At 46.2% G+C, this 12762-nt stretch overlaps 1 protein-coding gene across 3 annotated transcripts in view; it reads right to left on the bottom strand.

The window, feature by feature from the left end:
- Positions 1-12762, bottom strand: part of CSMD3 (CUB and Sushi multiple domains 3) — a 1179008-nt gene that overhangs the window by 56378 nt on the left and 1109868 nt on the right. The gene's annotated exons all lie outside the window — the stretch shown is intronic.

Raw genomic sequence — 12762 nt, 5'->3', positions numbered from 1 at the left:
GGAGTGGCTGGAGAGGGGCTTTGACCTGGTCTTGGGGTTTTCCCACTCTTTGGCACACCTCACAAGACTGGACATAGGTAGAAACATCCTTGCCCATTCCCTCCCAGTGGAATGACCCCCCCAAACGGTCTTTGGTCCTGTTCACCCCAGCATGGCCACTAGGGTGATCGTGGGCTAAGCTCAAGAGCTTGGCCTGGTATTTAGTTGGAACTACCAACTGTCTCTGAGGATGCCAGTCTTCCTGGTGTCCACCAGAAAGAGTTTCCTTGTATAAAAGTCCTCTTTCTATAACAAACCTGGATCGATTAGAAGAGCTGAGAGGCGGTGGGTTGCTCCGTGCCGCCGTCCAAGCTCTCTGGAGGCTTTCATCTGCTTCCTGTTCGGTCTGGAACTGTTCCCTTGATGCTGGAGAAATCAGTTCCTCATGGGATTGTGGACCTAGGCTTGGTCCCTCTGGAAGCGATATAGGGGATGGAGCTGTTTCTGTTGACTGTGAACCGCTCTCCGCTGGTGCACTATGTTGGGATTCAGGCTCCGGCTGAGCCTCTTGTGTAGGGTTATCGGCTGCTGCCAGTTCAGGTTCAGTGGGGCCCTCTGGTGTTGAGGTTGCAAGTACTGGATTCAGTGCTGGCACGGGGTCTGGTGTTGGTTGTTTGGCTGGTTCCGGTTCTGGGACTGGTTCCGTCTGGGTCTCTGGGACTGGATCCACTACTGCTGTTGCAGACATTGGCCTGGGGTCCGGGTCCATCACCTCTGACTGGGTCCTGATAGAAGTTTCCGGAACAGAGCTAGGCCTCACGGCTTGTTTTGCCTGGCTGTGGGTGACCGTTCCCATCCTCTTGGCCTGCTTCACATGATTGGCCAAGTCTTCCCCCAACAGCATGGGGATGGGATAATCATCATAGACTGCAAAAGTCCACATTCCTGACCAGCCCTTGTACTGGACAGGCAACTTGGCTGTAGGCAAATTGAAAGAGTTGGACTTGAAGGGTTGAATCGTCACTTGGCTCTCTGGGTTGATTAAATTGGGGTCCACTAAGGAAGCATGGATAGCTGACACTTGTGCTCCGGTGTCCCTCCACGCGGTGACCTTCTTCCCGCCCACACACACAGTTTCCCTCCGCTCCAAGGGTATCTGGGAGGTATCTGGGCCTGTGGACCTCTGGTGTGATTCCGGTGCAATGAACTGTAATCTGTTGGGGTTCTTGGGGCAGTTGGCCTTTACATGCCCCAGCTCGTTACACTTAAAACATCGTCCAGCTGACGGGTCACTGGGGCGAGGAGGGTTGCTGGAGAACGGGGTGGTGGGACGATAAGGGGTCTGGAGGGTTCTTTGGGAGGTAGGTGGGGCTTTGGGCGGCTCCCGGTAATAGGGTGTGGTCTCCAGTGGTCCCTTCTGGTCTCCGCTCCAACTGCGACCAGTTTTCTTCTTCTCTGCCACCTCCACCCATCTGGCTCCAATCTCTCCTGCCTCAATTACAGTTTTGGGTTTCCCATCTAGGATGTATCTTTCTATTTCCTCAGGAACACCCTCTAAGAATTGTTCCATTTGCATTAGGAAGGGCAAATTTACTGGAGATTCAACACTTGCTCCTGATATCCAGGCATCCCAATGTTTCACAATGTGGTAGGCATGTCGGGTAAATGACATGTCTGGTTTCCACCTTAGGGCTCTGAACCTCCGACGAGACTGCTCGGGTGTTATCCCCATTCTGACTCTCGCCTTGGATTTGTACAGTTCATACTTGTTCATGTGTTCTTTAGGCATTTCAGCTGCCACCTCAGCTAAGGGTCCACTGAGCTGCGGCCTCAGCTCTACCATGTATTGGTCAGTAGAGATGTTGTACCCAAGGCAGGCCCTTTCGAAGTTTTCTAAGAAGGCCTCAGTATCATCACCTGCCTTGTAGATGGGGAACTTTCTGGGATGGGAAGTGGTACCTGGAGAAGGATTGCTAGGGTTTGTTGGTATATTCTGCTGGGCCTTTATCCTCTCCACCTCCTCCACATGCTTCCTCTCTTTTTCCTTCTCCTCCTCCACATGCTTCCTTGCCTCCATTTCCCTCTTGTGGGCAGCCTCCTGTACCTCCTTCTCCAGCCGCATGAGTTCTATCTGTCTTTCATGTTCCCTTTGTTTTTCCTCAGCCTGAAATTTGGCTAATTCCAGCTGTAGTCGAGCTGAGGATTTGGTCATTCTAACCTCTCTGTTTTTAACTAACTTTACACCCGAGGTTTAGAAATAAACAAACAAAATGTGGCTGTAAAATTTTGCTGTGCTGGAATAGAATACCTATTCTCTGATAGTGACTGTCAGCCTACAGAAAAAGACAATTCCCTTGTCTCTGCTCTGGGCCCAAATTAAAGCAAAAAACCTCCAACTACTTGGAAACCTGCTTACCCAGCCCAAAGAAAAAGCAAATGGGTAGAACACACACCCCCTATTTACTTTTAGGAAGAAAAGAAAAAAAAAAACCTCTGGGTTGGAAGACTGTGAATTTCCCTGCAGGAGTTAAGTACCCTGCCTCCAGGCAAAGAAAACCTGCAATTCACAAGATAATCCCCTTTTGTCTCTGCTTGGCCACAGTTTCAGCTTTCAGTTTCAACTGCTTTCTGGACTTCCTTTCCAAAGGAAAAAAAAATTTCCTTTTTAAAATCTGTATTTCTAGTTCAAAAAATCTCAACTGGATCTCAAAATGATTTCAGGTTAATCCCACCACTGTGCCACCATGTCAAGGTTCCTCCCCCACTCTGAACTCTAGGGTACAGATGTGGGGACCTGCATGAAAAAACCTCCTAAGCTTATCTTTACCAGCTTAGGTCAAAACTTCCCCAAGGTACAAAATATTCCCCCCGTTGTCCTTGGACTGGCTGCTACCACCACCAAACTAATACTGGTTACTGGGGAAGAGCTGTTTGGACGTGTCTTTCCCCCCAAAATACTTCCCAAAACCCTGCACCCCACTTCCTGGACAAGGTTTGGTAAAAAGCCTCACCATTTTGCCTAGGTGACTACAGACCCAGACCCTTGGATCTTAAGAACAATGAACAATCCTCCCAACACTTGCACCCCCCCTTTCCTGGGAAATGTTGGATAAAAAGCCTCACCAATTTGCATAGGTGACCACAGACCCAAACCCTTGGATCTGAGAACAATGAAAAAGCATTCAGTTTTTTACAAGAAGACTTTTAATAAAAATAGAAGTAAATAGAAATAAAGAAATCCCCCCTGTAAAATCAGGATGGTAGATATCTTACAGGGTAATTAGATTAAAAAAACATAGAGAACCCCTCTAGGCAAAACCTTAAGTTACAAAAAAGATACACAGACAGAAATAGTTATTCTATTCAGCACAATTCTTTTCTCAGCCATTTAAAGAAATCATAATCTAACACATACCTAGCTAGATTACTTACTAAAAGTTCTAAGACTCCATTCCTGGTCTATCCCCGGCCAAGACCCAGCAACAGACAGACCCTTTGTTTCTCTCCCTCCTCCCAGCTTTTGAAAGTATCTTGTCTCCTCATTGGTCATTTTGGTCAGGTGCCAGCGAGGTTACCTTTAGCTTCCTAACCCTTTACAGGTGAGAGGAGCTTTCCCCTGGCCAGGAGGGATTTCAAAGGGGTTTACCCTTCCCTTTATATTTATGACAGTATAGTACTCAAACTGGAGGAGAAAGTGTGATAGCATGGCTTCCAAAATGATGGCATTTGCCACCTTCTTCATAGTGGTTATGACCTCAGTGAAATATTGTTTTGGGTTGAGTGAAAACCTCATTGAGGTTGGTAGGCGTGAACTCACCCTTCATTCAACGTAATTGTAAGAATAGGCCCCCACCAAAGATAAAAGGAATGTGTGACCCTGCCCAGGAGCTTTTGCAGAGTATTATTTTAGGATGTGTGTGCGTGTGCGTGTTCATGGAAAGGCAAAAAATACAACAAAATGAAAAAGACAGCTTGAAGGAGCAGCTGAAAGCACAGTGGCTGACTTTAGAAGAAATCTGGGGAGAGGTTTATGGGTTGGGGTACAGGATGGAAAAGGTGTTGTTAGTGCTGTGAAAAAAATAAACTGTTTCCTGCTATTTGATTCCTTCTGCATTCAGAGACACAGAAGTTTGTGCATTCTTTGCCAATAAACAAAACTGCATCAAAGAAATCTCTATCGCCAATTTCTCCTCCAAACTGGAACCACCGATTAACCCCTGAATTTTGGGTTAGGCCCTCAGGTTAAAAGGGGTAGCTTTTACCCTTTTAAATTCTTTTCTTTTCTTTCTTTCAAGCGGCAGCATCAGTAAGAAGTTGGGGTTTGGGATAATCACCAACACTCTTGCCCTGCACCAATTGGATATAGTCCGTTTACCAAGCAGCTTTATTACTAGTCACTATAAAAGGGACTTTATATTCCAGCTTCCTGGCTCAAAAGCAAGGGAACAAACAAAACATTTCTTACTTGATAATCTCCTTTCTGCTAGGAGCATCTCCCATAATTCTGAACTGTATGTTCTATTCCCTTCCTGTCTCCCATTTTTGGAGGCAGTTCAAAGCTGCAGCACAGGCTGTGCTAGCCGGATATGCCAAACCCGTGGAAAAAACACAGAAATTGGGCTTGTTTTTGGCTTAATTGGCTTGTGAGTTGCTTGTTGGCTAGTTTTCGGCTTGTAGCTTGTTGCTTGTTTGGCTTGAAGCTTCTTTTCTTTGATTAGCTCCCAGCAAGCAGGGGCAATGGGCAAGCAGGGACAAGGAGGGGAGAGAGTCAGGGGTGCACAGTGGGCCCACCACAGTCCCCAACTGCACGCTGGGGGGGATCTAATCATATAGAGGGGTTCTTAAGGATTGGCTTGTTTCGGCCTTGTTTTGAAGTGGGATTAGCTTGATTTTTGGCTTATTTTGAAAGTTGGAGTGCTTATTTAACGCTTGAAAGTTGGCAATGGTGGTGCTAGCCACACCCCCTTCTGCTTCCTCAGATGATGCATTTCTAAGCTGCAAAATAGCTCTTAGAAAATGATTTGTAACACTACCTTCAGTGCCAACTAATTAATTATGTGCAGTAGGCCTCTGCCTTTTGGTAACTATCCAAACAGAATGCTGAGCCTTTGCTGAGAAGCCGTCCAGGGTAGGTAGAATTGTGGGAGATCTTGACAGCAGAAAGGAAATTACTGGGTGAGAAAATTTTCCATTCTGCAGCCCAGCATCCCTCACAATTCTGATATGCATGAGAAGTAGCAAACAGTGAACAAGATTAGGGAGGGACAGAAAAGTGAACATAAGAAATAGGGAAAAAAATATTTTTGAACTGCTCGAATGGCCATGTTATGTCTGGACCATTGCCTGCAGCACTTTCCTGCCAAAGAAGGCCTCGGTGGAGACAGAAAGACTACTTTATAGTGCCTGGTAGAGGCGCTAGCTGATAGCTATGTGACTGCTCTGCAGATCTCTGTGTTGGAGGCACATGCTCTTTCGGCCCATGAGGTTGCCAAGGATTTTACAGAATGCACCTTGATTCCTTTAGGACCAGGGCTGTTGGATGCCTTGTGTGCCTCAGCGATGCATAGTCTGATCCATCTAGTAATGGATAGTTTGGATACTCTAAGCCCTTGGCACCTGGGGATAAGAGGAAATGAACAGGGAGACCCATTTCCTTGTGGATTCTTTACACATGATATAAGTCTTTAGTGTGCTTCTTCCATCTCGGGTGTGCCACTGCATCACAGTCAGGTGCTGTGCCCATGGGCAGAGTGAAGGAAATCAGAGGTTCAAAGGGACGGGTGGTTAAAGCTTTCAACATCAGAGATAGGACCAACTGAGGAAAGATCGGTCCGACCGCTGGTCTGGGCAGTCTGATTGCTCTGAAAATTCTGGATACCTGAGGGTTCTGCCAAGGATCCCGAGGATCCTACTAATAGTACAAGACTTATGGCTGATATCTGGTGAACTACCCTGATGGGCAAAAGGCCCTTATCTGCATCTTTCTGAAGGAAGTCATAAGTGGCTGGAATCCCAGGATCCCTTGGATATGAGATGCACTCTTGGCACAACAAACTGTACGTGGTCTATATGGACAGGTATGCTTTATAAGTCTTTATAAGTCTTCATGTGGAAAAACTCTCCTGAATGAGAGCAGAGTCCTTATTACTTTGGAATATAGGCCGAGTGTGGCTAACACTTTTCTTTCAATAGCCAGGCTGTCAGTTAAAGTGACCTGGGTCTGGATGGAGGAATGAGCCTTGGAAAAAAGAGGTCTGGTCTTGTCTGAAGCTGAAGTGGTGGCTACAGTGTCAGTTCTATCAGATCAGAAAACTAGGGTCTTCTTCGTTGGTAAAGAGTCAGGGCTCTCATCCTTCTCACCTTACCTTTCAGAACACCTTCCCTAGGAGAGAGAAGGGTAAGAATGCATATTGCAGCTCTTGCGGCTATCTCTGTGCCAGAGCATCTGTCCCATGGACTTAGGGTCTGCTTCTCAGGTGAAGAATTTCTGCCATTTTGCATTGCTGTAATTGGCAAACAGGTCAAGTTAGGGGAAACCAAACATATGCAAGATCAGAGTAAAGATTTCCTGGTTCAGGCATCATTCAGAGTAGTTGACTTTGTGTCAACTGAGCCAGTCTGCCTTTTGGTTCAGCTTTCCTTTTATGGGTATTGCCTTTAGGGAAGGTGATGTCTTGTCTGCCCATTCTATTGTCTCCATTGCTTCTGCATTTAGAGCTACGCTCCTTGTTCTCCCTTGGTTGTTCCTGTACGCAACTATGGTCATGTTGTCTGGTTGGCCCAAAAAGTGATTGCACGCTAGGTAGTTCTGCCATCTCACTAGTTTGACAGCTCTGAGCTCAAAGAACTTGATGTGGTAGTTCCTTTCCCCAGATCTTCAGTTACCCTACACTATTCTGGGTCCCAGAAGTGTTCCCCATCCCTTCAAATTGGTGTCTGTTGTAACAACGTGCAGCCCAAGAAAGGATATGGGAAGACTCGTGTGGATGTTCTCTGAAACCTTCCATCACACTAGGGGATCCGGCACCTCATTGTGAATCAGTGTCTGGTCTTGCCTTAGCTTGAGGGAATGGGCACATGCCCGCAGAAGAAAGGTCTGATATGTGACCTCACCATTGGGAGACCCATATGTGCAAGATCAGAAGGCCCAGTGAATTGAGACACTGAGCTGTGGTTGGCCTCATGCATTTGTCCAGCATGGATATCAGGCCCTGGATCTTCTGGATCTTCTGTCTAGATCTTTGTCACTGAAGGGTCTACCTCCACTCCCAGGTAAAGTCTGTTTGTCTAGGGAATCAGGGAGTTTTTTCCTGATGTTACTGCAAAGCTATATGCTTAAGAACATAAGACTGGCAATACTGGGTAAGATCAAAGGTCCATCTAGCCTAGTATCCTGTCTTCCGACAGTGGCCAATACCATGTGCCCCAGAGGAAATGAACAGAACAGGTAACCATCAAGTGATCCAAGTGATTGCTTGGAAATCAGGAATCTGGGCTCTGGCACTGTGTGTTGTGGCCTGTGAGCTTTGCCCTGCTGTGACTACTACAGCCACTTAAGACTCTGGGTGCAAAGGGCAGATCATAAGGGAGAGTCTTTGTCATGCAGAGGATTTTGATGGTTTGGAGGAAAATTCATCTAAATTGCCTTGGAAAAAATATGGAGCAGAAGCTTCCCCTGCCAGGGTAACAGTCCCTTCTTGGATACCCTTGGTGTTGGTAGTAACCAGTAGATTGCTGTGCTGGCTTTGATAATGAGGATTGATACTTCTTTTCTGTCTTAGCTACTAATTTCTCTAATGTTTTCCCCAACAGCTGTAAGTTTGCATGCACCATTTAGAATGAGCAATGACTGTTCCTGGGTGTAACATGACATCCATGCAGCCACCAATTTAGAATCCATTGCTGGTCACAAATCACATCAATTGTTTGCCCAAGACAGGACCTGAGACATCTTACTCCAAGCAAGGATCATGCCCCTAGAAGATGAGCCTCTTGTTTACCATGAAGTAGGTTTTCCTACTAAATGTATGAAAAAATTTTGTTCTGGACAGTTATAGGTGAAGCTTTCACATTGCTGTGCAGTTTGTCATCACTCCTATGGTATAAGGGTCTTGGAATGAAATCCGCTTCTGAAGGTGTGACCTATGTCTGCTGCACCAACCATAGGCTCCCCAAATTTATGGATTTTCTTTGTTTCTACCTACCTAAATATTTTAGTTTAACATTTGGTTTAATGAGGTGTCCTCATTTGCCTCATTGGAAAGAGAAAACATGTATCACAATAATGCTTGAAAGGAAAGATATTTTATTACTAAGTTCCTTGCCGGCCATCATGGAACAGTTTGCAGGTTTTTTGTTTTGTTTATTTGTTGCATGTGTGGTACGTTCCCCCCTCGCTGTTTACAAGATGGAGGGAGCACACTATTCATCCTGGCCTGGTGACCACACAACGGACGAGAGGTAGCGGTGACGCAGGCTTCACTTGTGAGAAAATTTGCTATCTGTCCCTGGATGCTTGAAAGGCTGCTTGCCTGCTCCCCAGTCTAGATCGAACCCAAGTAAGTGCTGCAGGAGCAACTTAATATCACCTGGATGTTTATTCAGGAAAGCAAGATAATTTAGAAGGTGGGAAGGAATTTCTCATTTACGCCTCTGTGATCCCATGAAGATGCAGCTCCATGGGTAGTGGAATCCTCAGATGTGTCTGTACTGGTCAGGGCCTTCCTGAAGTGCTCAAGGCTTTCATGTGGATTCAGCCTGTGGAGCAGGGAGGGGTGGAGAGAGAGCCCCTTTCCCAGGCAGAGCAAGGGTTTATGTCTGATGATCAGAAGGCAAAACTCCCATTCTGACGCTGCCTCAAATCTGAGCCCCGTTCCCTGGCACAGCGAGGGTCTTTGGTTGAAAGCCAGACAGACACAATTTCCATTAGGCTGCAGGCTGAGGCAGGGCTGCACAGGGGGCACAGGCTTCTTTGCATTCCTGGCCATTCTGCGGGGTGGGGAGCACTCTGTCTACATTGTGAGCCAGGGGTGTGATTCCCTTGCTTATGTACATATATCCGTGCTAGCTCTCATTGAGCACCTGCAAGTGTAAGCAGCAGTGTAGCTCAGTAGCATGGGCAGTGGCAGTAGAGGCAGAGCTGAGCTATGCTGAGTACATACCCTCTGATTTCAGGTGGGTTAGTTCTCAGCGGGGCTCAGCTGTGCCATGTTACTGAGCTACACTGCTGCTTACACGCATGCTAGCTTGAGTATGTGTCAGAGGCGGATTACAGTCTTGTGGGGCCCTGGGCCAGAGCAAGTTGGGGCCCTCCCCATCCCTTCTGCCTGCAGCCCACTCTGTCCCCACCCAACGCTCCTCCCAGGGAGCAAGATCAGGGCACAAGGGATTCTTACGCCCACCCCGCGCTCCTGTCGGGGGGAACAGGGTCAGGGCGCGGGGGCAGGAGTGCTAGGCAGGCAGGAGAAGCCCCCATGCCCTGACCCTGATCCCCGAAAGGAGTGCCAGGCAGGCAGGCGGAGTGGGGCAAGCCGCCACACCCCGACCCCACTCCCCAGCAGGAGCGCTGGGCAGAGTGGATCAGCACTCATGGACATCAATTTTTCCAGGGCCCTCCATTTGGCTGGGGCCCATGGGCAGTTTTCCCAGTGGCTAATCTGCCACTGGTATGAAGCACATCCCTAGCTTATAGTGCAGGCATAGTCTGTGAGGGAGATAACCCCCAGCACACACTCCCTCAGTGGGAGAAGGCAAAGGAGAAGGAATCTAGCCCCTGATTTTCACCCTACTTTTTCAGTGAAAAAAAGCTGCCTTAAGAAGGAAACACTTGCTTTTGCTTTTGGGGGGACCCAGATTCTCTGGGTTTTGCAGAACTTAACTCAGAGGATCACAAGAATCCTCTGGTTCACGGTGTGCAGCAGAAGAGTTGTGTAGGTGCTATGCTTCTTTCCACTTGGGGGGGGGGCGGAGGGAGAGAGAGAGGGAAACAATAGACCAGAAAGGGTCTCATCTTTATGCTTCTTTATGCCCCAGGACTTACCTTCTGGGTCAGCTGAGGGAAGATCTCCTTGTCCTCCAAACCTCCCTCCTAGTTCTGCTTCGCTCTCCTAGTGGGGGTTTTCTATGGTGAAATCAAGACTAACTGGTGGGAAGGCACCAATATTCCTGTCCGCTCAGAGTCCCATGTCCTAGCAGAGATGGGGTGGGTGTTTGGGGGCAGATTGGGCATTTTTTACTTTCTGCTTGGCCTGAGAAAGGTGCTTCACATTTAGAGCACTATTTGGATTTTATCCGTTGCTTGCACAGCTGCTCTGCATGCCTGGAAGGGGGCGGAGGAGCTCGGCAGGGAGATGCTGCAGTGGAGGCTCTGGGTGGCTATGACCACTGTGCTGCTCAGATCCCAGACCAGGAGGAGGTGAGGAGACTTGAAAGCAAATGAAAATGCTTTAACTGACCCCAAAATGGCTAAAAATAACAAATCTAAAAGAAAAGGATGGGAGTGAATGAACCACCATTTATTTGCTGCCACGGAGGCAGAACATCTGGGAGCAAACAGGAGAAGGGGGTGTGGTTAGTACTGGCTGTGCTTCAGCTTTGAACTACCTTCAGAAACTGCAGACAGGAGGGGAATAGCGCATATGTAACTGAGTTGACGCAGACAATGGGCTGCAGAATGTCTGTTGGCAATATAGGGGAACCCGGGTCAGGAAAGAATAAGTAAATGACCGCAGCCTCAAAATGAAGAAATAAATGATTTAGTTGGGGATTGGTCCTGCTTTGAGCAGAGGGTTGGACTAGATGACCTCCTGAGGTCCCTTCGAACCCTGATATTCTATGATTCTATGAATAAAAGTGAACACTGCCCTGTCAAGGTTCTATCAACAATAACAGCAGAGCTTGAACCATTAATAATGTATATCTGCAGTGGATTCTGCTTGGGGTTTCAGCTGAAATTGGTAGTAAAAAAGAAGTGATATTTAAGACAGTTTTACTGAAAAGTACAATGCCTGACTGACATTTACTTGTGAATGAACACACACATCCTTGTCTTGCGGAGACCAATGTGGGAGAATCATAGGCATCTAGTATTTCAGTGGCAGCTGGAAAATAGTGTTTGCATACTCTGAGCAGTTCACTGTCCACTTATTGTATCTAAATTGTACCAAATCCTCCTAACAGTAACAAATAGCTACTATATATTCCAAATAAATTGTTATATATGATACATTCCTTTTAATTACATATTCAAAATAAACTATAATATTAGTTTAAAAGTGTACAACTTGTCATTGTACAGAAATTTGCATGGAATAAAATAAGGAATTTCTGAGAGCATCAGAGATTTCACATATGGTTATTACTTAATATTTGTACAGTGCATAAGTGTGTACAGTGACTGACTGACAGAAGAGAAGTGTACCTTCCCCAAAGAGCTTACAACCTCTGTCCTCATCTGAAAGTTGAACTTTTCCCTTCATACTCTGGTGTATACCCACTACTCCCAGTTAATGTCCTTTGGGTAACAACAGCCCAAATAAGGTAGAGCAAAGTGAAAGACAGGATTAAGGACTTTGATTCTCTCTGAATGGTCAGAAACAGAACTGGCCAAACACAGAGTAAGAGTGAGGTTCTGACTGATGCCTCTGATTCTGCCCCAGCCAGAATTTCTCCTTAGGGGTCCAGCCAAAATTGAAACCCCCTACTCAGACCTCTCCAGCGGGCCTGAGGGAGCCCAAGGCTGAACCTTACTCTAAGATAAATATAACATTTGATGGAAAAAGAGAAGAGAGGCAACATAAAAGCAGAATATGTAAGAGAATCCATCTTGCATTGCCTGACTATTGTGTTCCCTAGCAGACTGATAGGACAACTTTCATTTAAAGAAACAGTATACAAAAAACAGAATTATTGATACATACACCTCAGATTAATATATAATAACTCTGATTACCATGCCTGGGAGAAAGAGAGAATTCCTTGTGTAATCAGTTTTGTATGCAAAAACAGTAGTATTTGATGATGGTTAGTAATGAAGAGTAAAAAAAAAGAAGAGCATTTTCTTGAACAGCAACAAATTTGGAGCACTTGAGAATGAACTGCATTCAAAACACTGGGAGCAGAACTGAAAAAAAATGCACCCTACAATATTGACATAGCTGGGAGGAGGTGACAAGGCTTGGTAGGGCATACGTGGAAGAAGGAGAGAATAGAGCTGGAGATGCAGATCTGAGAGTCTTCAATTTGAAGACATGAGAGAGAATGAGCCCAACCAAGGGGAAGCATAGACAGAGAAAAGGGAGGATTTATCAAATATTCCTAGAAGATACCTCTAGAAAAGTGGGAAGGAAAAAGAACCGCTTGCCAATGCCTGGTTGCAGGTACAATTGGCTAGGTAGGAAAAGAAGGAAGAGAAGGAAGAGTCCCACAAGTCTATGGAGGAAAGAACCTTAAGATGGAGGGGGAGACTCACTATGTTAAGGGTAACAGAAATATCAAGGAGAATGAGCCTGGAGAAGATGCCCTTAAATTTAGCAAGGAAGAGGTTGTAGGTTACTTTGAAAATAGCAGTTTTGATGACATCACTAGAATAGTTTTTTGATGGTACATTACAATAAAATTCAGTTATAAGCTGCCAATTTTTTAACTACAGGCTACAGTAAGAACTTCCCTGTAATACCTGTAAATAAGGGATGCATGTGCAAGCAGATAGGAAGTGTGAAGGATCAGGGGATTTACTCTTTTGTTTTTCTAAGTTACACAGGAAGGAGGAAACATCAGATGCCA

Source organism: Caretta caretta, chromosome 2, assembly GCF_965140235.1.
Source record: "Caretta caretta isolate rCarCar2 chromosome 2, rCarCar1.hap1, whole genome shotgun sequence".
In the NCBI taxonomy this organism is placed as follows: Eukaryota; Metazoa; Chordata; order Testudines; family Cheloniidae; genus Caretta; species Caretta caretta.
Note: the sequence above shows the minus strand (reverse complement) of the source record. Positions and strands in the feature narration are given on the sequence as shown.